This window comes from Canis lupus, chromosome 9, assembly GCF_011100685.1.
Source record: "Canis lupus familiaris isolate Mischka breed German Shepherd chromosome 9, alternate assembly UU_Cfam_GSD_1.0, whole genome shotgun sequence".
Lineage (NCBI taxonomy): Eukaryota > Metazoa > Chordata > Mammalia > Carnivora > Canidae > Canis > Canis lupus.
In genome coordinates, this window is record NC_049230.1 from 51,246,641 (window position 1) to 51,268,933 (window position 22,293).

At 53.8% G+C, this 22,293-nt stretch overlaps 1 long non-coding RNA gene across 4 annotated transcripts; it reads right to left on the minus strand.

The window, feature by feature from the left end:
• Window positions 1-238: 238 nt before the first annotated feature.
• On the minus strand, window positions 239-21,397 carry LOC111097476. 4 transcript variants are annotated; one of them, XR_005364837.1, is made up of 4 exons: window positions 20,193-21,397; window positions 18,081-18,953; window positions 15,889-15,971; window positions 15,385-15,541 (listed from the first exon to the last, which is right to left on the minus strand). It is a non-coding gene; the product is annotated as an uncharacterized LOC111097476 (long non-coding RNA). The 4 variants fall into 4 exon arrangements; XR_005364836.1 differs by having other exon boundaries at window positions 19,882-21,397; XR_005364835.1 differs by lacking the exons at window positions 15,385-15,541; window positions 15,889-15,971 and adding exons at window positions 239-2,987; window positions 12,210-12,308 and having other exon boundaries at window positions 18,081-21,397.
• Between the last annotated feature and the right edge of the window lie 896 nt (window positions 21,398-22,293).

The following is a 22,293-nucleotide window of genomic DNA, read 5'->3' on the forward strand; positions in this document are numbered from 1 at the left end:
CAGAGGCCACGTGCTCTATGATTCCTTGCAAACGAAGTGTCCAGAACCAGCCAGTCCCTGGAGAGGAGAGGCCGAGGGGTGGTTCCCAGGGAGGGGAGGGGTGATATGGCTGTTCCGGAGCCAGACACAGAAGGTAGTCCTGGAACATGGTGAATGTGTGAGATGCCACCAAATTGTGTCTTTTAGAAAGGTTTGTATTTATGTTTCATGACTTTTGCCTTGGGTTTTTTTTTTTTTGTTTTTTTTTTTTTTTTAGTGCTTTCACAGTTGGACGGCACTCTCTCTCAGTGGCAGCAGGGAGCCAGCTTGAAGGCTGGGCGGTGTAAAGATCTGGAGAGCTCCAGGTTTCCTGGTGCACTCCAGAGGTCACCATGCACTCCTAGCACTGCAGAGCTGGTCCCCACTGTCCCCCGACACAAAGGACAGAAGTGTGTTCTTCCTTAGGAATTTTTGCACGAAGCTACATTCCTGGCTTGAAGAGGTCTTAGGAGCTCACGTGTGGCAGCAATAAAACATGACCCTGAAGTCTGGGACCCTCTTTCCTTGGGGTGGTGGGGTCTCTGTCCGTCTCCCCAGAGCGGGGTGGGCTCTGGCCGCTTCCTCCCTCAGCCGAAACCCGGGCAGCCCTCACCAGATGCTCCTGGAACGCCAGCTCCTCCTGGAAGCTCCCTCTCTGGACCCGGCCACAGCTGGGAGAGGCCCAAGCCCATGGAGAGGCGGATGGCAGGTGCTCCCTGCACTGCAACAGCGCAGCCTCAGTACGGCCCCAGCACTGGCTTGCCCCCAGCAAGGACTCACACGTTATGGTGAAACCATCCGGCTAGGTGGCACGCTTCACAGAAGCGGTCACATCCGGGACTCATCGACCGATAGTTGTCCCACGGCTTCCTGTCTCGAACAACCTGAAATTGGTTCGCTATCTAAACACTCACGTCTTACAAATGTCTGAGCTCACCCATGTAAGGACTTGGTGAACGTCAAGATCCTCAGGAGTACGGATCTGCTGGAAAGGTCTATTGGCCAGAACTTTCCATTACAAGAGGTGGAGACAAGGCAAAGCAGCTTACCCCAGGAAGGAAGTTTCCAGCAGCGGGGAGCTGGGGTCCAGAGACCAAGCAGAGGCTATGGGGCATTTCTGTCTCCCTCCTTCTCTGTCCCTCCCTCTGCAAATGAGCCTTCTCCACGTGGCCACAGGGTTCCAGGTTGGCACGATCCCACATCAGCCACCTAGAAGGGGAAGCTCTCCCCTTCACACGTGCACATGCATGAACACGCATGCACATTAACCACACCACCCATGTAGTGAACCTTTGGATCATAATTTGCATTTCTTTATGACCTGCATACACACACACATGCACAGGTGTGTACACACGCGTGCAGCATCCATGCACACTCATGTGTGCATACATGTGCATGCACGCAGACACACACACACTGGATTTTACGACCTGCCTGCATTTGCATCTTAGCCATCTGCCCTCCTCTCCCGACCAGAGCCCTGGATATCAGCTGGCCTGTGAGATTTTACAACCCTAGGCAGAGGGTCTAACTACCATGTCCTAAGAATACTTTCTATGAGGAAGGATGACACACTTTTGTAAAAGACACTTAACAGAGGGAAGCACTTGTGCTGAAATACATTAATATAAAAATTCCTACTCCAGAGAGCATTTTTTAATTATTGCTCTGAAGTTGGGAGCTGTGGAGCTTGGAGAGGGTTTTCCAGGCCTGCCGCATCCTCCCATGGGAGGGCTGGCACCCCGCTGTCCAGCTGTGGGAGCAGGGAGGGTTACTGGTCCCCATTGGGAGTTGGATCTCACACTCCTGCCTTTTCCCCATGCCAGCCAGGATTGCACACCTTCATTTATCCTACAAATATTTATTAAGCGCCTTCTGTGTGGCAGATGTGCATCCATCAACCAAAACTCTCCTTCAAGTTGGAACATTTAAACCAATTAATTCTCCTTTTGCCTTAAATCATCACGGTAGACGAGCAACCATGATTTTTGAGTTCCAAGAGACTCTGAGAGGAGGTAGTTCAGTGGGGGAGGGGAGCTCTTTCCTTGATAATAAACATATTTTTACACAAAACTATAAAACCCTCTATATTTCTTCCTGCCAAAATTCATATTGCTACTCTGCTTTTCCTGAAAGATTCACTGAAAGCAGGGTCCCCAGCCACGGCCCTCCTCCCAGTGGGGCTGCATGACTTCCCATGCTGGGGTCCCCGGTCACTGGATGCCAAATGTGGGCAGCAACCCCAGTTGTGACGGCCAGCAGTGTCCCTGGACGTGACCACATGTCCCCAGGAGGCCCTACCACCTCCCATCGAGAACCTCTGGTTTAGAGGGAATACTTTTCCTAGACCTTGGATCTTTTTTGAGTCTGGTTAGAGGGATTCATGTACTCGCCGTCAGGCCGGTCTTCATAAATCACTTGGCAGAGCACATACCTGGCAGCAAGGAGTCCCATGGGACAGGTCATTTGCACCTGGCAGTGGTTCAAGGCAGGCAATCCCCACCCCATTCACGTCCTCATTTTCCTCATTGTCTCCATCAATATAGGAGAACTCTCTCAGGTTCCCATTTTTTGGCTGAGCTTTATCATTCTTGACACATTTTCAACAGCCTCTTCCACTCACAAGGTTTGGATGAATTTGCTGGGAGGGAAACTTTAAGCTGGGCCTTTTACCTCGAATCTAACCACAAAAGAGCATTCCTATAAGAGAGTCCCTGGAAACCCGACATGTAGGTCATTTCCACAAGAGGAGGCCCTGGGGTTCGGGCTGGAGTAGACGGCTCACACCTCAGGATACTGGCCTGGCTTGAGAGTTCTGGCTCCTGTGAGTCCTTCTGAAGTTCAGCCTCCTTGTCCTGGAGGAGCTTCCCTCCCGTCTCCATCTCTGTCTCCATCCTGGTACAATTTCTCGCCTCCAAGCTTCACAGGGTCCCAGGGGGCACCCAGAGCCAGGAGTCCCCATCTGTCTGTAGACATAGATGATCTTTGAATCACTTTCCTTCTGTGAAGTGTCAGCAAGGAAAAATCATTTGTTTTCCCTCAAGGCTGTTCTACAAACAAGCATAATACCAAGCAGCCAGAAAAGAGGAGACGTGCCCGGTTCTTTTTTTCTCTTTAAAAATAAAAAACTAAAATAAATAAATAAAAATAAATTTTAAAAAATACATAAAAATCTAGTAAAATGTGTCCTTTTAGTTCACTCTTCTGGATGGGTTTGTTTAAATTATTTGTACTTAATAAATAATCTTAATAAGTTACTCAAAGTAAGTAACCTGGAATTATCACTGGGATGGGGTGGGAGGGTGGGAAATATACCCCTGACACAAGCATCTGGAAAGATTGAAGGTCCCAGGACAGATAAGATAGCATAAAATGCTAACCGAAGGAAAGCTGCTATAGTAACGTTAGAAAAAAAAACTTTAAAACAAAAAGCATTACTAGAGATAAAGAGAACCACTTCATGCTGACAAAACAATCCATTTATCAGGAATATGTAACAAGTCTAAATTTTTATGCACCTAATAAAATAGTTGCAAAATACATAAAGCAAAACCTTTCAAATAAACAAAGAAAAATAGAGAAACCTATGATCATAATGGGAGATCGTAACATATTAGAACAATCAGACAGAAAATCAGTTCAGATATTGATCAACATAAGGAACGAAATTGACTGACATTTTATTACTTCTTATGACTATAGGGTACATATCCTTCTCAAATGCTCCCAAAACTTAATCTATAAAGTCTAAAAAAAAATGCGAAAGGACTGATATCATGCAGACTATATCGTCTGACTACAATGAATACAATAGATTGTATTTTCCAAAAATGGCTGCAACGCTAGTTCTTTTCCAGAATTTTTCAGAACCTTGGCATTTCCCATTGAGAGAGGAACCTAATTCCCTGTTTTTGAACCTGGTGGGTCTTTGTGGCCAGTGGAACTGATGCTAGGGGACACCTGAGGCAGAGTTTAAAAGGTAACACCACTTTTACCTGGCTCTCTCTCAGAAAGATCTCACTGGTAAAACCAGCCATGATTCTATGAGGAAGCTCAGGGCACATGCAGGGGTCCTGTTCTGCCTGAGAGCCCCCAGTGGCAGACAGGATGGACCTTGAGATGATTCAGCCCCAGCCTCTGAGTCCCGCCTACTAAGCTCCACCCAAACTTGGAGTCATGAGCAAAATCAATGCCATTGGCTGTTGTCATTTTAAGACACTGTTTGGGGGGTACTTTGTCAAAAGCAACACATAACCAAAATAACAAAATTAAGCTGGAAACATTTTTTAAATTAATTTCAGAAATGGCCATGCTTGGAAATTACTATAAAATTACTATAAAAATATTTTTAACTGATCATGAAAATTTAACATATCAAAACTTGAGATGCAGGGGCACCTGGGTGGCTCAGCAGGTGAAGCATCTGACTTTGGCTCAGGTCATGGTCCCAGAGTCCTGGGATGGAGCCCTGAGTCGGGCTCCCTCCTCAGTGGGGGGCCTGCTTCTGTCACTCCCCCTGCCTGTGCTCTCTCTTTCTGTCTCTCAAATAAATAAATAAATAATAAATAAATAAATAAATAAATAATCATTTAAAAAAAATAATATGCAGCTTACTTAAGTCATGCCTAGAAATTTATAACCTTAGGAAGTATGTAGAAATAAATAAGAAATGCTAAAAATTGGGATGCCTGGGTGGCTCAGTGGTTGAGCATTTGCCTTTGGCTCAGGTCATGATCCCAGGGTTCTAGGATCAAGCCCCACATCAGGCTTGCCCACAGGGAGCCTGCTTCTCCCTCCACCTGTGTCTATGCCTCTCTGTGTGTGTCTTTTATGAATAAATAAATCTTAAAAAAAAGAAAAGAAAGAAATGCTAAAAATTGATGACTAAGCATTCATTAAAAAAAAAAAAAGACTTGAAAAAAAAGAGTAAACTAAGCAAAGAAAGTGGAAGGCATAATGGAAATAATAGAAATGAATGCACTAGAAAAGCAGTTCATAGAAAGTGTTAACAAAGTCAAAACACTTGGGAAGAAGAAGAAGAGGAAGAAGAAAGAAGAAAGAAGAAAGAAGAAGAAGAAGAAAGAAGAGGAGGCGGAGGAGGAGGAGAATCTAGTCCAGAATGACTAGGCTCTGGATACGTCGCCCTCCTCCTCCTCCTCTCTACTCCTCTCCGCTTCGTCATCTCCCTCCCACTCCCCTCCTCCATCCTCCCTCCCCCTCCCTCCCTCCCTCTCCTCACCCCTCCTCCCTCCTCCTCCTCCGCTCTCCCCTCCTCCTCCCCCCTCCTACCTCCTCCTCCTCCTCCCCCTCCCTCCTCCTCCGCCCCTCCCCCGTCCGCCTCTCCCCGGCTAAACTGATAAACCCATAGTGAGAAGATCAATACTGAAAACAGAGGGAAGGTAACCAAATACCAAAAATGGAGAGGGGCCATTGCTTCAAATCTCATAGAGTGCCAAAGATCCACAGTGATATTACACCCAACTTTAGGCCAAAAGGCTTGAAAACTACATTAAATGGACACATTCTATGAAAAATGAAACTTGCCAAAACTGATACAAATGTACATCCTGAATATTCCTAAAATTCCTCTAAAAAAGAAGCTTTTAAAAGAAATCCACAAGCTTTTTCAAAGACAGACCAAGGAACACAAAGGTGAAGACTTCCTCCTACCTGGTGTCAGGACAGCAAATGAGACCATGAGACCACGTGGTACTGGTGGGAGGGTGAGCACATCCATCAGGGGAAGGCCATAGAGAACGCAGACGCAGACATAAAACACACATGACCAACTGCTCTTCAACAAAAGTGCCAGGGCAACTTCACAAAGAAAGGACAGCATTCTCAAAAAGTGAGAAGGCCAGGACTGTTAGCTCTACCCATATGCCAAAAGAAAGAATCTTGACCTACATCTTGAACCACCTACAGGAGTTAACTTGGAGTGGGTCATAGACCCAACGTAAAATTTTAAACTCCAACCTCCTTAAGAAAACATAGGAGAGAATCTTAACGGCTCTGGCAAAGATTTCTCAGGTCTGACTTCAAAAGCATAAATCATAAAAGAAAAATATTGCAAAATACACTTCATCAAAAAACGAAAAATGTCAGCTCTTCTGAACGTACTGTTAAGAAAGCGAAAAGAGGAGCCATAGACCGGGGGAGAGGGGAAATACTGGCAAAACACGTAGCTGATAAGAGACCCGTATCCAGGATGTAAAAGAACTTCAAAGTACGAATGAAAACAAAACAAAAAAAAATTGTTAACTTCAGAAGTGGGGGAAGATTCACTAAGGAATAAGAATAGAAATGAATTCCATTCAGATAAGCGCACAGAACGAGACTCAGCATCTTTCGTCCTTAGGAGACACAGCCTGGGACCACGCTGCGATGCTGCTGCACACGGCTCAGAATCATCGAAACCCCCGCACGTGTGCGCTGACCATCCGGAGAGCAGAGGAGAGCATGGAGAGACTAGAACTCTCACTGCTGGTCGGAACGCAGCTACCGGAGCAAACAATTTGGCGATTTCGTAAAAATGTACCCAACGACCCAATGGTTTCACTCTTTGCTATCTACCCGAGAGAGGGAAACACCGGTCCATACCATGTTCCGTACAGTTTATGGCAACACTGTAGCAGCCTGAAACTGAAAACCACCCAAATGTCCATCAGCCGGTGAACGACAAACCTACCGTGGTACATCAGCAATTGACTATCCAAAACTTAAAAGGAAAAAATCAGTAGGAAATGCAGAATCGTGGATGGATTCCTAATGCATTACGCTAAGCGGAAGAAGCCATACTCAAATGGCTGCGTAATTGCCCCAAATTAGACTGTCCGTCAGCTGCTGAATGAATAATTAAGACAGTAATTAAGTAACTGAGACAACGTGGTTTGGCAATAGAAGATGGAGCTTAGAAACAAGTCTTTGCCTAAGTGGGTACTTGATTTATGACAAAGGTGGCATTGCAGAACATTGGAGAGGAAGTATTTCTTCAGTTAGTGGATCTGGACAAAGAAATATTCATAGTTTTAAAAATGTATGTCATCCGTAATTCACACAGTGTGCACAAAAACCAGTCCCACGTGGCCTGTAGCACTTAAACGCGAAAGGCAAAAATATAAAGATTTTAAAGGATGATAGGAAGAGGGATGCCTGGTTGGCTCAGTGGTTGAGCATCTGCCTTTGGCTCAGGTCACGATCCCAGGGTTTGGGATCAAGTTCCACACTGAGCTCCATACGAGGAGCCTGCTTCTCCCTCTGCCTATGTCTGTGCCTCTCTCTCTCTGTGTCTCTCATGAATAAATAAATAAGATCTAAAAAAAATTTTTTTTAAATAAATCAGTGAGAAAAAGATCATCGACACAGTGTACACATGGACAAGAGACTCAAATGGGGTCTTTACCCAAGAGCGCTTCTGACAACCACAGACCCACTTGAGAAAGCGCTGGACATTTCTAGGAATCGCAGAGGGGAATGTTTCAGGGGCGGGAACACATCGCATCCGCTGGGGGCACTGAAGACAAAGAGGCAGCAGTAACAAGTGTCAGTAAGGATGCAGGTCTGCTGGGACCCCCCGCCCTGCCTGGCCAGTGGGAGTGTGAGTGGTGTGACCCCTCTGGAAAGCTGGCAGTGGCTACTCGCAGTAAGGAAGTGCCTGCTGTGCTCCCCCAAAGTGTGCGAGCATGGGGACGTGTGCTGGAACATTCATAATCTGTCCGGTAGAAGAATAATGGATGAATTGTGACGTTTATGAAATGGAATTGGACAGAACTCAACAACTAATCCTTTAAAAAATGTGATTAGGGCAGCCCCAGTGGCTCAGCGGTTTAGCGCCACCTTCAGCCCGGGGTGGGATCCTGGAGACCCGGGATTGAGTCCCACATCCGGCTCCCTGCATGGAGCCTGCTTCTCCCTCTGCCTGTGTCTGCCTTTCTCTCTCTCTATGTCTCTCATGCATGAATAAATAAAATTTCTTTAAATAAATAAATAAATAAATAAATAAATAAATAAATAAATAAATAAATAAATAGATTAAAAATAGTGAAATGCTCTGCATGTATCTTCCAGCATCATACTTTTTCTTACAGAGAGCAGACTCAGATTTAAATCTGGTAATGGCAGGTGGGTTGGCCAGTGGCCAGACGATTGAGGTGTCCTTGGCTGGGACAGCTCCTTCCTGCCCTGGGGTCAGTAACGCATCATTCTCCCAGCCTGGGGGGGGTCTTCTTCCCACGGGGGTCTCAGAGTTCCGAGACCAGCAAGATCAGCAAGCTCCAACGTGCATGGACACTCAAGCCTCTGCCCACATCGCATTTGCTGACACCCATCAGCCCAGGCAAGCCACATGGCCAAGCCCAGAGTCAAGGGGTGGAAAGAGACCCCAGTTCTGGGTGGGAGGAGCAGCAAAGTCACCTTGAAAGGAGCAGGTATATGGGGTAGAAGCAATCACCACCCTCATTTGCAATCTCCCCCACCCCCACCTTGGGGTTTGGCTTAGGCGACAGTGTGGATGGGTGAGGATGGGTGACAATGGGAATGGTGAGTGATGGACAAGGAGCTGGTCCGCTCGGGGTCATTTTCAGTCCCAGATACCTGCTGGGCACCTAATGCTCGACTCCATTTCCCAAGTGGCTAACCTTTTATTACCCAGCATTCCTTCTGGATGTTGGCCTCTCCCTACAAGGCCATCCACCCTCTAAGCTAGTTGATTGGAGTAGACACCTGACCCAAGCACAGCCAGCCAGCCCCAGAGCGGTCTCTGACCTGTGACCTGTGACTGGGAGTCTGGGTTGGAAAAACGACCCCTGCCAGCCAGACTCCTTCCCCAGGAGCTGAGTTGGAGCAGTGAGGACAGAGCTGCTGGTTGTGGGGGAGCCCAGGGGACCAAGCGTCTGGGATGCAGCAAAGGCTGGCGGCAGCTTTTTGAGAGAAGCTGGTCAAAGTGAGCAATGACCTGGGACAGCGGCCCAGAGAGGCCACAGAGCTGTTGTAGGATAAAGCCTGATGCATCTGCACAGCCAGCCCTGGGGCTCCATCCAGGAGAGAGCATTGCACCCTACAGAAACAAACACCCTGCCACTGGAGCCCATTTGAACAACGTTGTGCTCCCTCGTCCTCCGGAGTGACGGTGGTGGTCTCCCAACTGTCCTGGACCTCGCTCCCATCACCTGGATTTATTATCCAAGCAGCCAGCTGACCTTTCTAGAACACAAACAAAAACCTGCCATTCTCCTTCCCAAAATGTTCTTACAACCATAGACCTCATCAGAAATCTGACACTCGACCACTGCGCCGGATGCTTCCCCTCCACCTCTGTCCACCATCCTCTCTCCCTGCCCTTGGATTCTGGGCTCCCCTCCCCCTGGTTGGGATCATCCAATGGGGGCCAGAGGAAGGAGGTGGGTTATACATCACCCCTCCCCCTTCCGTGCACCCTTGTCACTGATTGAAAGTTTACTACTAACCATGATGTCACATAGGAACAGTGGCCCCTGCCGGTGGCCATCGCCCATGGCCCTGGTGCCACCAGACCAGCCGGTTGGGGAGCCCTGGCCAGTCCCGGGGTCACTCTTGCTCCAGATCCCCACAGCCCAGCCCTGTCCTGGGTGCTTCTCTCCCTGCTTCCAGCTGAACTCTTTCACTACAGAAAAGTTCGGGCCTCCAAGGGAGTACAAGGAGGTTAGAAACGGTTGCCCATCCTCAGTGCTTTTAGGTCTCTTTTGTACAGATCCACTACCTTTTAGATTTTCCACAAGAAGCCCATATTGCTTTTATAAGTTGGGGAATAAAATTCAAATATTTTAGCAGACTAAAGATCAAATCCTTCCCCCCACCCTACCCCTGAGAAAGATGCCCACTCTGGAGGATGGCCCTCTGGGCCCTGTGAGTTGGCACACAGCAGTGCTGTCCAGGAGGATTTCACTTCTGCAGACATGAAAAGTAATCCAGGGAGAATTTGGGAGAAAGGTTTGAGTCACCAGGCAGGTTGTGGGTGTCAGGTGCAATGCGGGGCTTGATGAAATCACCCCAGGACTCATTTCCCAAAGTGGGCCATGATGGCTGTCCTGTGTCATGGGAGTGGGAATGGGGGTAGGGGGTGCTTGCAGCACAGCCTGCTGCTGAGTGGGGTCTGGTCTGTAGGAAGCAGCAGGAGCACGGACTCACAACAGGTTACCATCGACGTGGAGTCGGTTCACGGAGCTGGGGAGGGGGCTGAGCGTGCGGGAGGCCGGCTGCACCATGCAGCTGGTCCGTCCACCATGGGTGTCCTGGCGCTAGGAGGGAGCCTGCACCGTACGTGTCCACTGCCCCTCTAATGAGTGTGCAAAAGAAAGGAATGACTAGAACAGCTGTCTGGGAGGGCGGGTGGCTCTGTCCCTGCTTCTGAGCCCTGGGGACCACCTGCGGGCAAAGCTCCTTCCTCACCTGGTTGCTTAGCTTCCACATAAAAAATCAAACCCAGCCTGTCTCCCCGCCACAGAAAGGGTACCAACTTCACCTGGATGGTAACCGCCCCTGTGCTCTCTTCTTCCTGGAGCCTCAACCAGCCCAGAAGCTAAATTCCCAGTAGGGCTGGCCCCTTGCTCTCCCAGGGGTCCCCAGCACTCCGCAACAACAGAGGCTGAGTGGGCAGTGCCCGCAGGCGGGGCAGCCTCTTGGGTTGTGGCCCAGGGAGGCCGGGTCCCCTGGGGCCAGCTCAAGGGGGCAGCCCCACGGCTGGTGGGTGTCTACCTATCTGGGCGTTAGGACAACCGGGAGCCCCGAGGCCCACCCCAGGGCTTCTGATCTGATTGACCTGTCAAGGGCAAGACTGGCCGGGGGCAGAGCCGACCCTGGGGCAGATTCTGTGCACACAGGAGCCCCGGGGGACAGCTGTGAAGGCTGGAAGTCACGCCCCCACCCCCCACCAGGCCCACTGCACCTGCCCCTCTAGGGCGGCACCGGCCCACCTGGGCGGGGGTCCCAGTGCAGCTGCTGAATCAGAGCTCAAGGGAAGGAGGGGCTTTAGAACTTCCTAAGTGTGTTCAGGTCTCCAGCCTCGGCCACTCTGTTGCCCTGTGTGGGTGGCAAGTCCTTCACAACCGGGGCCTCTTTTCTTTAGCGGCCCGAATGCCACTCTGCAGCCCCGAAGAGGCCCCAGGGGGGAAGGACCCCATGTTTCCCCGAGGGGTCTGTCCAACACACTGGAGGGGGCAGGGAGGACCCTTCGGCCCGCCCCAGCCTGAGGTCACAGGGCTGGTGTGCCACCCCCAGGGCCACTTTGCACAACAGGAGGGCAGTTTTATAAAAGCTAAACCTGCAGCAATCGTGTGACCAGCAATTCCACCGTGACCAGCAATTCCACCCCCGAGTGTGAACCCAGGAGAAGTTACTGTGACCTGTCATGGCAGAGCTCACAGCGACCATGTTCATAAGAGCCCCAAGTGGGAAGCAGCCTGCGTGTGGGCAGCCAAGCACGTTCAAGAACTCTGGTCTTTCCGGCGCTGCCAGACACACAAGAAGGAACCCGCTTCTGACACACCTGATGAGGGCGCGACGTCTCAAAAATAGCACCGCAGGTACAAGAAGCCAGGCACAAGAGAAGAGCCCCGTGCCGTCCTATGGACAAGCTTCTAGAACCCGCGAAGTGACAGAGGGCCTCAATGGCACCTGCTCTCCAGACAGCTGCACCAACACCGTGCGTTCCCACCGGCGGCGTCCGAGGGTTGCAGCTGCTCCGCGTCTGTGCCGGCCCCTGCCCTCACCCCTGGTCCCAGCTGTCGCCACCGCGGGATGTGCCCAGCAGTGGCTGTCTGGGGCTCACAGGGGTCCTCTTAACACCGGAATCGAATTGTGATCCTCCCTCGTCAAGACTCTCCAAAATCCTCCTGGCCAAAGCAGTGACAATTCCAAAAACAACAACAGAAGTGTTAGGAACTAAGTACGACACATAAAATCAGTCATGAGTCCGGGCTTGCACAGACACATGGAAGGGAAAACGGAAAGCCTGTCTCTGCAGAACGACAACTGATAAAGACAGATGATGGAATTGGGAAAACCACCATCTGACAATCATCGGGGTCCTTTTTTTTGGGGGGGGGGGGGGGGGAGAATTGTCAGCAGGTAGCGACAGCAGTGGGCAGAACTGTGACCAGAAGCAGGATGTTGACATCGCCCCCGAGTACCCGTGTCCCCACCCAGATACTTACTTACTCAGGCCCGGAGGGGAAAGCATTTTCAGGCTGCAGGATCCCCTGACACTGCCCTGGACAGACGGCCATGCCTGCTGGAGGGACCAGGACACAAACCTGCTGACACATCAGAAAGAAAACCCATCGGGGCTTGCCCCACCTGAGCTCTTCAACACCGCCAGGGTCATGAGGACAAAGACCAGCAAAGGAGCGGAATCAAAGTGGGCTGGGGCCGGGGGCGGGGGGATTGAGGGCACCCACAGCCTCTGAGCCTCCTGGGGCACACGACCTGCTTGTGTTTGCCCCAAAGGATGAGGCCGGGACAGCTGGTGCCAGCTGAGTGCGGTGTGCAGGGCAGATAAAGGGGCTGCACAGGCATGAACGTGTTCCCGTCCACCACTGTGAACGTCCTGTCCCCCGACCCAGGGGACGGTCCCATGCACAGGGAAGGCAGGGTCTCAACTCTCCGGGGAACAGCAGTGAGGGGGTGGGAGGAAGACGCAGGTGCACCACGAGGCTCGTATCTGGGAAGGTCCGGGTTACGGTCTAAGCGACAGGTGTGTCCTCCTTTCACAGCTTCTCTCTGTATCTAACATTATTTCAAAATCAAAATTTATTAAAATAAAACCTCCAAATGGCATCATATGGCTCTTAGAAACCAATCAAGGCCTGCTCTTTCCTGGCCCTGGCCACCTTTCCTGCCTCCAGCCTCCTCCCTCCAGCCTCCTGCCTTCACCCTCCTGCCTCCAGCCTCCTGCCTCCAGCCTTAAGCCTCCTGCCTCCAGCCTTCAGCCTCCTACCTCTAGCCTCCTGCCTTCAGCCTCCTGCCTCCTGCCTTCAGCCTCCTGCCTCATGCCTCCAGCCTCCAGCCTTCAGCCTCCTGCAAACCAGCCTCCTGCCTGCAATCTTCTGCCTTCACCCTCCTGCCTCCTGCCTCCTGCCTCCAGCTTCCTGTCTTCAGCCTCCTGCCTCCAGCCTCCTGCCTGCAATCTTCTGCCTTCACCCTCCAGCTTCCTGCCTCCAGCCTCCTACCTCCAACCTCCTGCCTTCAGCCTCCTGCCTTCAGCCTCCTGCCTTCAGTCTCCAGCCTCCTGCCTGAAGTCTCCTACCTCCAGCCTTCAGTCTCCTGCCTCCAGCCTCCTGCCCTCAACCTCCTGCCTCTAACCTCCTGCCTCCAGCCTCCTGCCTTCAGCCTCCTATCTTCAGCCTCCTGCCTTTACCCTCCCACCTCCAGACTCCTGCCTTCAGCCTCCTGCCTCCAGCCTCCAGCCTTCAGCCTCCTACCTCTAGCCTCCTGCCTTCAGCCTCCTGCCTTCAGCCTCCTGCCTCCCGTCTCCAGCCTCCAGCCTTCAGCCTTCAGCCTCCTGCAAACCAGCCTCCTGCCTGCAATCTTCTGCCTTCACCCTCCTGCCTCCTGCCTCCAGCCTCCTGCCTTCAGCCTCCTGCCTCCAGCCTCCTGCCTGCAATCTTCTGCCTTCACGCTCCAGCTTCCTGCCTCCAGCCTACCTCCAACCTCCTGCCTTCAGCCTCCTGCCTCCAGTCTCTAGCCTCCTGCCTTCAGCCTCCTGCCTCCTGCCTTCAGCCTCCTGCCTCCCGTCTCCAGCCTCCAGCCTTCAGCCTTCAGCCTCCTGCAAACCAGCCTCCTGCCTGCAATCTTCTGCCTTCACCCTCCTGCCTCCTGCCTCCTGCCTCCAGCCTCCTGCCTGCAATCTTCTGCCTTCACCCTCCAGCTTCCTGCCTCCAGCCTACCTCCAACCTCCTGCCTTCAGCCTCCTGCCTTCAGCCTCCTGCCTCCAGTCTCTAGCCTCCTGCCTGAAGTCTCCTACCTCCAGCCTTCAGTCTCCTGCCTCCAGCCTCCTGCCCTCAACCTCCTGCCTCCAGCCTCCTGCCTTCAGCCTCCTATCTTCAGCCTCCTGCCTTTACCCTCCCACCTCCAGACTCCTGCCTTCAGCCTCCTGCCTCCAGCCTCGTCACTTACTCCTTACACACAACTTGCCCCAGGCTCCTTCTGTGTCCCAAAGCCACCAAACCCATTCCTGCCTCAGTGCCTTTGCACTTGCTGTTCCCTGCAGGGAAACCCTTCCCTCACATGCCGGAATTGCTTACTCCCAGGTATCATTGTGGTCTCCGTTCTGATGTCACCTTCCCTAAGCAGCTCTGTCCCGCCTTGTTGCCTGGCTGTACTTCATAGTGCCTTCCCCTTCAGCCCTCAGCACGTGGGCACGATGTCTCCTTCAGGCTATATTTATTCACTCGTTGTCACCCCACACACACACACCGGTCCCACTGTGCACTGCCCTCCCCCTGCACTTCCCCTCTGGGACCCCCCACCCCACCAGTATCTGACGAGAGGCCACCCTCTCTGCTAGCCATTCCTCCCCCTCTCTTCTTCCCAGGACAGCCTCCATTTGTCCATATAGAACCTTTGTGTGAATTAGCCTTCCTTGTTCAGTGAGCAATCTACACACCTGCACATGGCCACCCTGCCCAATTCAGCAGCCCAGGAGGGGAGAAGAACTCTGATCCTGCCACTCTCCTGCTTGCAGCTCGCCTGTGACTCCTTGGTGCATTCCAGTCCAAACCTGGATGTGCCTGACTCTGAGCTCCCCCGGCCTTACTCACACTGTACTGGCTGATTCTCACCGTCCACTGTGGCTCTTGGGGGACAGGGCTGGACTCTAACTTCCTCCGCACTGCCAGGCTCTGGCACCCAGAAGGCACTAAGCAAATGCATCCTGAGCCCATTTTCACCTTCCGTCGGTATCTGCTGGGTTCTTACTCCATCAAGTCCATGCCGGGCTCAGAGGACGCCCCGCACATTCTCAATCCTCCCCTGGGGGGCTGCGGGGTGGGGGGGGGGGTCACACACACAGCCTGTTGTTGCAGCCTGCGCCAGGAAGAAAAGTGGCAGGCTGCGAGAAGCCTCCGCCTGGGATGAACCAGTGAACCAAGTTGACACTGGAGCACCTGGCACTGCCTCGCAGGCCTCCCCACCATCCCTGCTCCCCAGGGCTTTGTGCCACAGGCCAGGGACCCCGGGTCCCCAGGTCTAAAGAATGAGCCCACGTTCTCGTGACACTCAGGTGGGTAGAAAGATGCCCACCTGGAAGGGACTCCCGGGGAATCCCACAGGAGGAGCCCCGCCCCACACTGCACCTGGCTCCAGCCCACCCAGCTCCTTCCTCACCCTCCACTTCACACGGTCTACATGCTTGGCCGCCCTGAGAGCGTCACCGGGCGGGTGTGCACCACTAGCAGCTGAGTTACAGGCATCACATGGCGGGGAAGACGGGGCTGGGGCCAGTGGGCGTTCAAAGGCAGCCGACCCTAACACGGAGCTTCGTCTACACCTGCAGACAGACACTTCACACTAAGGCAGCCCGACAGAGATCTCTCATCCCCATGTCTCCACGTTAATGACACTTCCCCGAGTCAGGCACTGGAGGGGACATTCCCACATGTTCCCAAACTGTACTGCCGGGGTATATCTCTGGAGGTGGCATTAGTTTGACGTTAGGGCCCTCCGGGATGTGGAGGGCCTTGGGCTCTCGCTTCTCCCTCCCAGATGGTTCACCTTTCTATCAGCTTCGGGTCCCAGATAGGCCCCAGTGGGCGTGGAGGGCACCACTCCCCATGCACCCCTTCCTACACCGCAGCAGCCCCCAAGGGTCACCACAGAGGACCCCAAGCCTTTTACCAAGCTTGCAGGATACTTCTCACCATCTCACATCTCAGAAAGGGACTGCGTGATTCGGGATACACATAGGCATCTTTACAGACCTAAGATTTTATTTTTTTTTTTTTAAATTTTATTTATTTATGATAGTCACATAGAGAGAGAGAGAGAGAGAGAGGCAGAGACATAGGCAGAGGGAGAAGCAGGCTCCATGCACCGGGAGCCTGACGTGGGATTCGATCCGGGGTCTCCAGGATCGCGCCCTGGGCCAAAGGCAGGCGCCAAACCGCTGCGCCACCCAGGGATCCCAAATTTTTCTTTTTTTTTTTTTTTTTTTTTTATGATAGTCACACAGAGGAGAGAGAGAGAGAGAGGCAGAGACACAGGCAGAGGGAGAAGCAGGCTCCATGCACCGGGAGCCTGATGTGGGATTCGATCCCGGGTCTCCAGGATCGCGCCCTGGGCCAAAGGCAGGCGCCAAACCGCTGCGCCACCCAGGGACCCCCCAGACCTAAGATTTTAAAAGCAGATTTAAAATATATATTTTTTTTTAATCGAACATTTTCGGTGTTGCCTTTTCAAACCTCAGAGAGTGCACGGCAGATTACCTCTCCTTTCTGCCAAAGGAGAGCTGAAATAGAATATTTTCCGTGGATGTGGGGAACTTTTTTGAGCCCGAAGTGCCGACTGTCTCGTGCACAGACCCCCCACGGGACCAGTTTTGCCAGAATTTGTTTCTTGTCTCACGTTTGCCATCAGGTTAATTCTGATGGTTAAAATTCTGCCTCAGGCCTTTATACCTAAGCTACCTCTACGTAAATCTTATAATTTCTTGGCCCATTTTCAGCAGCCTCTTCCACCAAGGGTGGTTTGGATAAAATGTCTGAGGGGGATGGAGCGAGGGGCCCAGCCCTCTGCCTGGGCCATGGAGACAGAGCTGCTGGAAGTCCTACAAGATTCAGTATATGTGATGAAGGGATGAGGTCCTGGACGGGTCACAAGGGGACACAGGGCAGCTGCCTGGATGCCTGTGGGCTGAGCCCCAGCTGAAAGGACACTCTTGGGCCACGGTCACCCCCTGCCTGGGGGCAGCTCACATACAGCAGCCCCCGGACAGGGGTGCAGAAGCCAGGCCCCTCGCCCCCACTGAGCTGATCCCCATTGCATCCACAGCACAGCCCCCATCTAGCCCTATACTTCAGGGGTCCCCCTGCACCGAGCCCCAGAGCACACTTCTCCTCGTGTGGCCCGAGGGGCAGTTCCCGCCCAGAGTTCCTCAGGTCGGGGGCATCTAATTACTGCTGGTCTTTGTCCCTTTTGCCTTTTTCTCAGAATGTTTTTCCCACCTTGGAAGGGGGCTCCCCATCCTGGCCCTGCGCCCCCAGTCCCACCACCTCCCAACGCCGCCCCCAGGTGCCAGTGGGCCTAGCAGGCAGAGGACAGGACAAACTTCCCAACATTGCCTGCTCAGGGGCTTCATCTACCCCATTTTCTGCCAAGAATCAGAGCAAGAAAATCATTTTTTCTCTCAAATCTTGAATTGGAAACTCTCCTGCTCCCTCTTGAATAAATCTGGGGTGACATGTCCTCATTCCTCATATACGATGTACTGGGCCCTCCAGAATAATTTCGTCTCAGGAGGCTTATTTTGTGTTCTCATTTGGGATGCCATCTTATAAACAAGCAATCGTAAAAGTCACGTTAGCCCCTGCAACGGTAAGTAATAAATTGGGTAAAATCCATGCCAGGGTGATTCTACGAACCTGACGCTCAAGAAATAAAACTGAGCAAAGCCATTAAAAGCCATTTCTGAGGTGAAAGATGTTTATAGTGGTTTGGAAGGAAAAGAATTTCCAACAACGGAATGGCACGGGCCGAGCCCCATCCCTGGCTCTGGGAGGAGCACCTGTACGACCCCACCTGCAGATAGGAGCATGCAAGCATGCATCCATGTGCATTAAACATCTCACCTAAGTTTTGTATGCATAGAAGCAAAAATGCCCATGACTTCAAAGGAAACGAGCATGAAAGCAGTCGGCAGGAACACGCAGCAGCTGGGCATTGCTCCCACTGCAGGCCACACCCCACAGCCTGAGATTGGAGGTCTGTCCGGCCACTGCCACCACCTGGGGTGGGGGGCTTCACCTCCACCTGTCCTAGGGGCACAAGGGCAGACCCCACTCTTTCCCAACGAGGTTCATGCCCATACTTACCTGACTGACCCTGCTGCTGGTCCCTGGGGGGTCTTCTGCTTTAAAGAGCCAAGAACAGTCTTCGTAGGGACCCCCTGTATGAACGGTGTGAGTGTGGCCTCAGACCAGCTTCCAAGTAGAGCCAGTGCATTTCTCATTTCACAAAGACAGGGATGAGGAGGAGCAGGACCCGCCTCCCCCAGGTCTTCGGAGACTGTCAAACTTCGAGTTGGGGGCGCCTTCTTTCATTTGAGTTTATGAGAGCATCATTATCTCTGTGAAGGGAAACAATCCAAAGGGCCCCAGCTTCTCTACTAGCACCACTCTGGTCCCCAGTGTCCCTGGCCATTTCCTTGCAGATGTAGACAGTAAGTTCCCTAGGGATCCACTGTTCCCATGACAAAAGGGCAAACGGAGGGCCAGAGGCATCTCTGGGGAGAGTGGCCTGACCAGAAGCCCTGCCACTGTTGCCTCTGCTCCCACAGTGGCCCAGCCAGCCAAAAGCACAGTCATGGACTCTCCTTCCTCAAAGCAGTGGGCCTGGGCTGACTGGAGGCCCCCTGTGGGAGGGGTGGACCAGAGTCCCCACCACCAAAGCCAACACCTCTTAGGATAAGAGAGGTTTGTCGTGTATTTGTTTTTAAAGATTTATTTATTTATTTATTTTAGAGGCAGGAGCAAGGAGAGGAGGGGCAGAGGGAGAGGAAGAGAGAATTTCAAGCAGACTCCATGCTGAATGTAGAGCCCAATGTGAGGCTCAATCCCACCACCCCAAGATCAGGACCTGAGCCGAAACCAAGAGTCAGACACTTGACCAACTGAGCCATCCAGGAGTCTTGACAGGAGAGTTTTGATGAAAAACAGATGTTGCTTCTTGTTCTTCCCATGAAGATCCTACAATATGCAAGAGATAAGGTTTCCAAAAGTTAAAAATATGTGTGGGTGTGCATGCATGTGTGTGTGTGTGCGCCTTTAAGTGCGTGTATGTGCGTGTGTGTGCATTTGTACGTGCATGCGTGCATGTGCATGTATGTGGGGGGTGCATGCATGCATGCCTCTGTTGTGTGCATGTGTGTGTTTGTGGGTGCGTGCATGTGTGTGCATGTATGCATCTGTGAGTGTGTGTGTGTGAGGGAGGGGCTCATATATATCTATCTGAAGGTCGTGCCTTTGGACAGAAGTGGAGAAAGCACCCTTCCTTGGAAGAGACTGTTTCTTCCACACCACACACTTTGGCCTCTGATTTCCTCAGGTGAACTCTCGTCCCCCTCGTGTCTTATCTAGTTCTCTTATTTGGAAATCTAGCCACTGAACTGGGGAAGGCTTATGAAATCTTGGCGTGGTGAAAGCTACCCTAGACTTTTCCCCAAAGCTAGAATCCATATCAGGAAACCTGACAGATTTAAAATCTATGCATCACAAACAAAAGGTGAATTCCAAAGTTAAAAAGACGAGCTGAAAAATTGATGTGATGCACATGAGTACATCGTTGAGAGGAGCTAAGCCCTTGAGTAGAGCTCTAGAGTACAAAAAAGAGAGGAAATAAGAAAATGCGTAAGAACTCATACAGGCAACCTTCCAAACGGCTGCCAGCAAAATCAAAAGATGTCCAACATCACCAATAGTCAAAGGCATGAAAATCAAAGCAAAGAAAGGCCCATTCCTCGAGTCAGCCTGAACCGGAATGCACAGTGTGGCCTGTAAGAGACAGGGGGATGTGGGGACAGGGCGTGGGACACCACATCAATCAGAGCCTCCAGAGGGCCCCGTGGCAAAATGTGTGGTAGTCTTTGGCTCAGTAGTGCCTGTTTGAGGAATTTACCCGGACGACACACTCAGGCCACTTCCAAGGACACTTCCAAGCAGCCCCCCACCTCCGTTCCTGCGGTGGCCACGGTCCAGAAGCAGGCGCTTCTGCCAGACGCTCAGGCCAGCAGCAGCCCCCCAATGGCACCCCACGCCTGTACCCCTCGGCATCCTAGAGGGGTGAGCACAGGGCGACAGGAGAGCAAGACCACAGCCACGTAACCACAGCACGGCATGCCGTTACTACCAGGCTATTTTATTATGTTATCATCACTCTCGACCTCGGCCTAGTTTACCAGCCAAGCTTAATCACAGGTGTGTATGTACCGGAGTGAACAGCCTGCGTGTGGGTCCGCAATGCCCATGGTTTCAGGAGGCCAATGGGGGTCTTGGAGCGTGTCCCCTGCGGATAAGGGGTGGGGGGTGGCTATAATATCGTCAGAAATGTTCATCACAGCACTATTTAAAAACTGGGAAAAAAAACACGCCAAGACAGTTATAGTCCACATCTCCACGTAGTTAGGTTATTAATTAGATTCACTTTCTCAAACTCTAATGAACGAGTATTACTCTTACAGCGAAAAGATGTGATTTATTAAAACAACTCACTAAGGCATTACAATGATGCTTTAATGGGTTTCCTGACACCTGGCCCCCAAATTCCCCAGACTGGCAAGATTAGAAATTCTCCCCCTGCCACCCCCCTGCCCGCTTCTTATTCCCTGTGAGAAAAAGCCTCTGGCTTTCATCCTGTCAAACCTCTGGAACATACTAGACGGGAAACGAACCCCAGTTCCCCCCAGAGGCATCTGGGTGGAGGCCAATGAGGCCAATGGGGATGTACAGACAGATGGCCACTGTGTCTTCTTTCCATCTGCCTCTGCCACCAGGCAGGCTCTGGCCACATGGGCCCAGGGACCCCGAGCAGAACCTGCGACACCCAGACTGTGAGCAGGGACGTCTGAAACATAAAACTGCAAAGATGAACGAAGAGAGGGAAACAGAACTTCCTCGTGGGGGGGGGGGGGGGGGGGGGCGTCAAAAGACTGGCTCCCCTCCTCCCCTCCCCTTGAACAGGCCCCCGGGATGGGATGTCTGTTTAATATGTATCTGCTCATGTTAGAACCAGCTGCAGGTCTGCACAGGAAGCCAGCCATGCAACCCCTTCCACTCCACCCCCCTGCCCACCTTCCCCCAGAACCCCAGCCCCAGGCCAGCCCAGGGACCACACGCCCAGGTGCTCGCCCAGGTGCTCGGAGACCCCATCCTCAGCGACTGAGCCTCGTTGCCTCCTACCTGCCTGGCCTCCCTGGGAGGGGAGGGTGACTGGCCTGTCCTCACCTCCTGGGGTCCCGACGTCTTACTCTGGGGCGAGGGAGCGCGCAGGCCGGGAAGCAATGGCCGCAACTAAAGGCCCAGGAGGCTGGCGGCCTGGTCAGCTTCCCCGGAGCAGAGCAGCGGCCCGGGGCGTGCGGGGCTGGGAGCGCGCGGCTGCGGCCCGGCCCGGCCAGGCCCGCGGGCGGGCTCGGCGCGGAGCTCGGCGCACACCCCGGCGGGAGGACCGCGCCGGGCTCGGAGCCGCGCACGGGCGGGACCTCACGGGGCACTTCTAGGAGCGCTGCAGCCTGGTGGTCGCGGCACCGGGCAGGGCCGCAGCCCCTCCGGCTCCCCACCTCCCGCGCTCCCCGGGCGCGCCCCCGCCGCGCCGGCACCCCGGGGACAGGGCGGGCCCCCAGGGTCGGTCCCGCCTCCGGCAGGGCGGGCGGGGGCCCCACGTCAGCCACCCCGAACTCCCAGGCGCGGGGACGCCCCGGCCCGAGCCAGGCTGGGCGCGCGGGGGCGGGGGCCGCGGGGGCCGCGGGGGGCGCGGGGGGCCTCGGGGGACGCGGGGCGCGGGGGGGCCTCGGGGGGCGCGGGGCGGGGGCGCGGGCGCGGGCGGGGGCGCCCCGCAGGGGCCGGCAGGTGGGCGCGCGCTCGCGGGCGGGGGTCCGGCGGGCCGCGCGCCTCCCCCGGAACTCGGCCGTGCCATTCCCATGATGCCCAGCCACCGGGCACGGCTTCCGGAGCGCGGCCGCCGGTAGGTCCGGGAGGGGGCGCCGCCGCCGCCCGCGCCCGCCCGCCCGCCCCGCCCCGGCCCCGGCCCCGGCCCCGGCCCGCGCCCGCCCGCCGCCTCCCCGGCCGCGCCCGCCCCTGGCCCCCGCCCTCCCCTCTCTTCCCCGGGGCGCGCGCGGGCGGCGGGCCGGGGGCGGCGGCGGGCGGGGCGAGCGCGGCCGGGCCAGGCGCGGGGGGAGCGCCGGGGCCGCCGCCCGGCGGGGGCGGGGGCTGGGGCGGGGCGGGGCGGGGGTGCGCCCCCGAGGCGGCCCCGCGTCCCTCGGAGCCCGCGGCGCGGGCGGGCCCAGGTGCGCGCAGGTGAGGCCCCGCGGCGGGC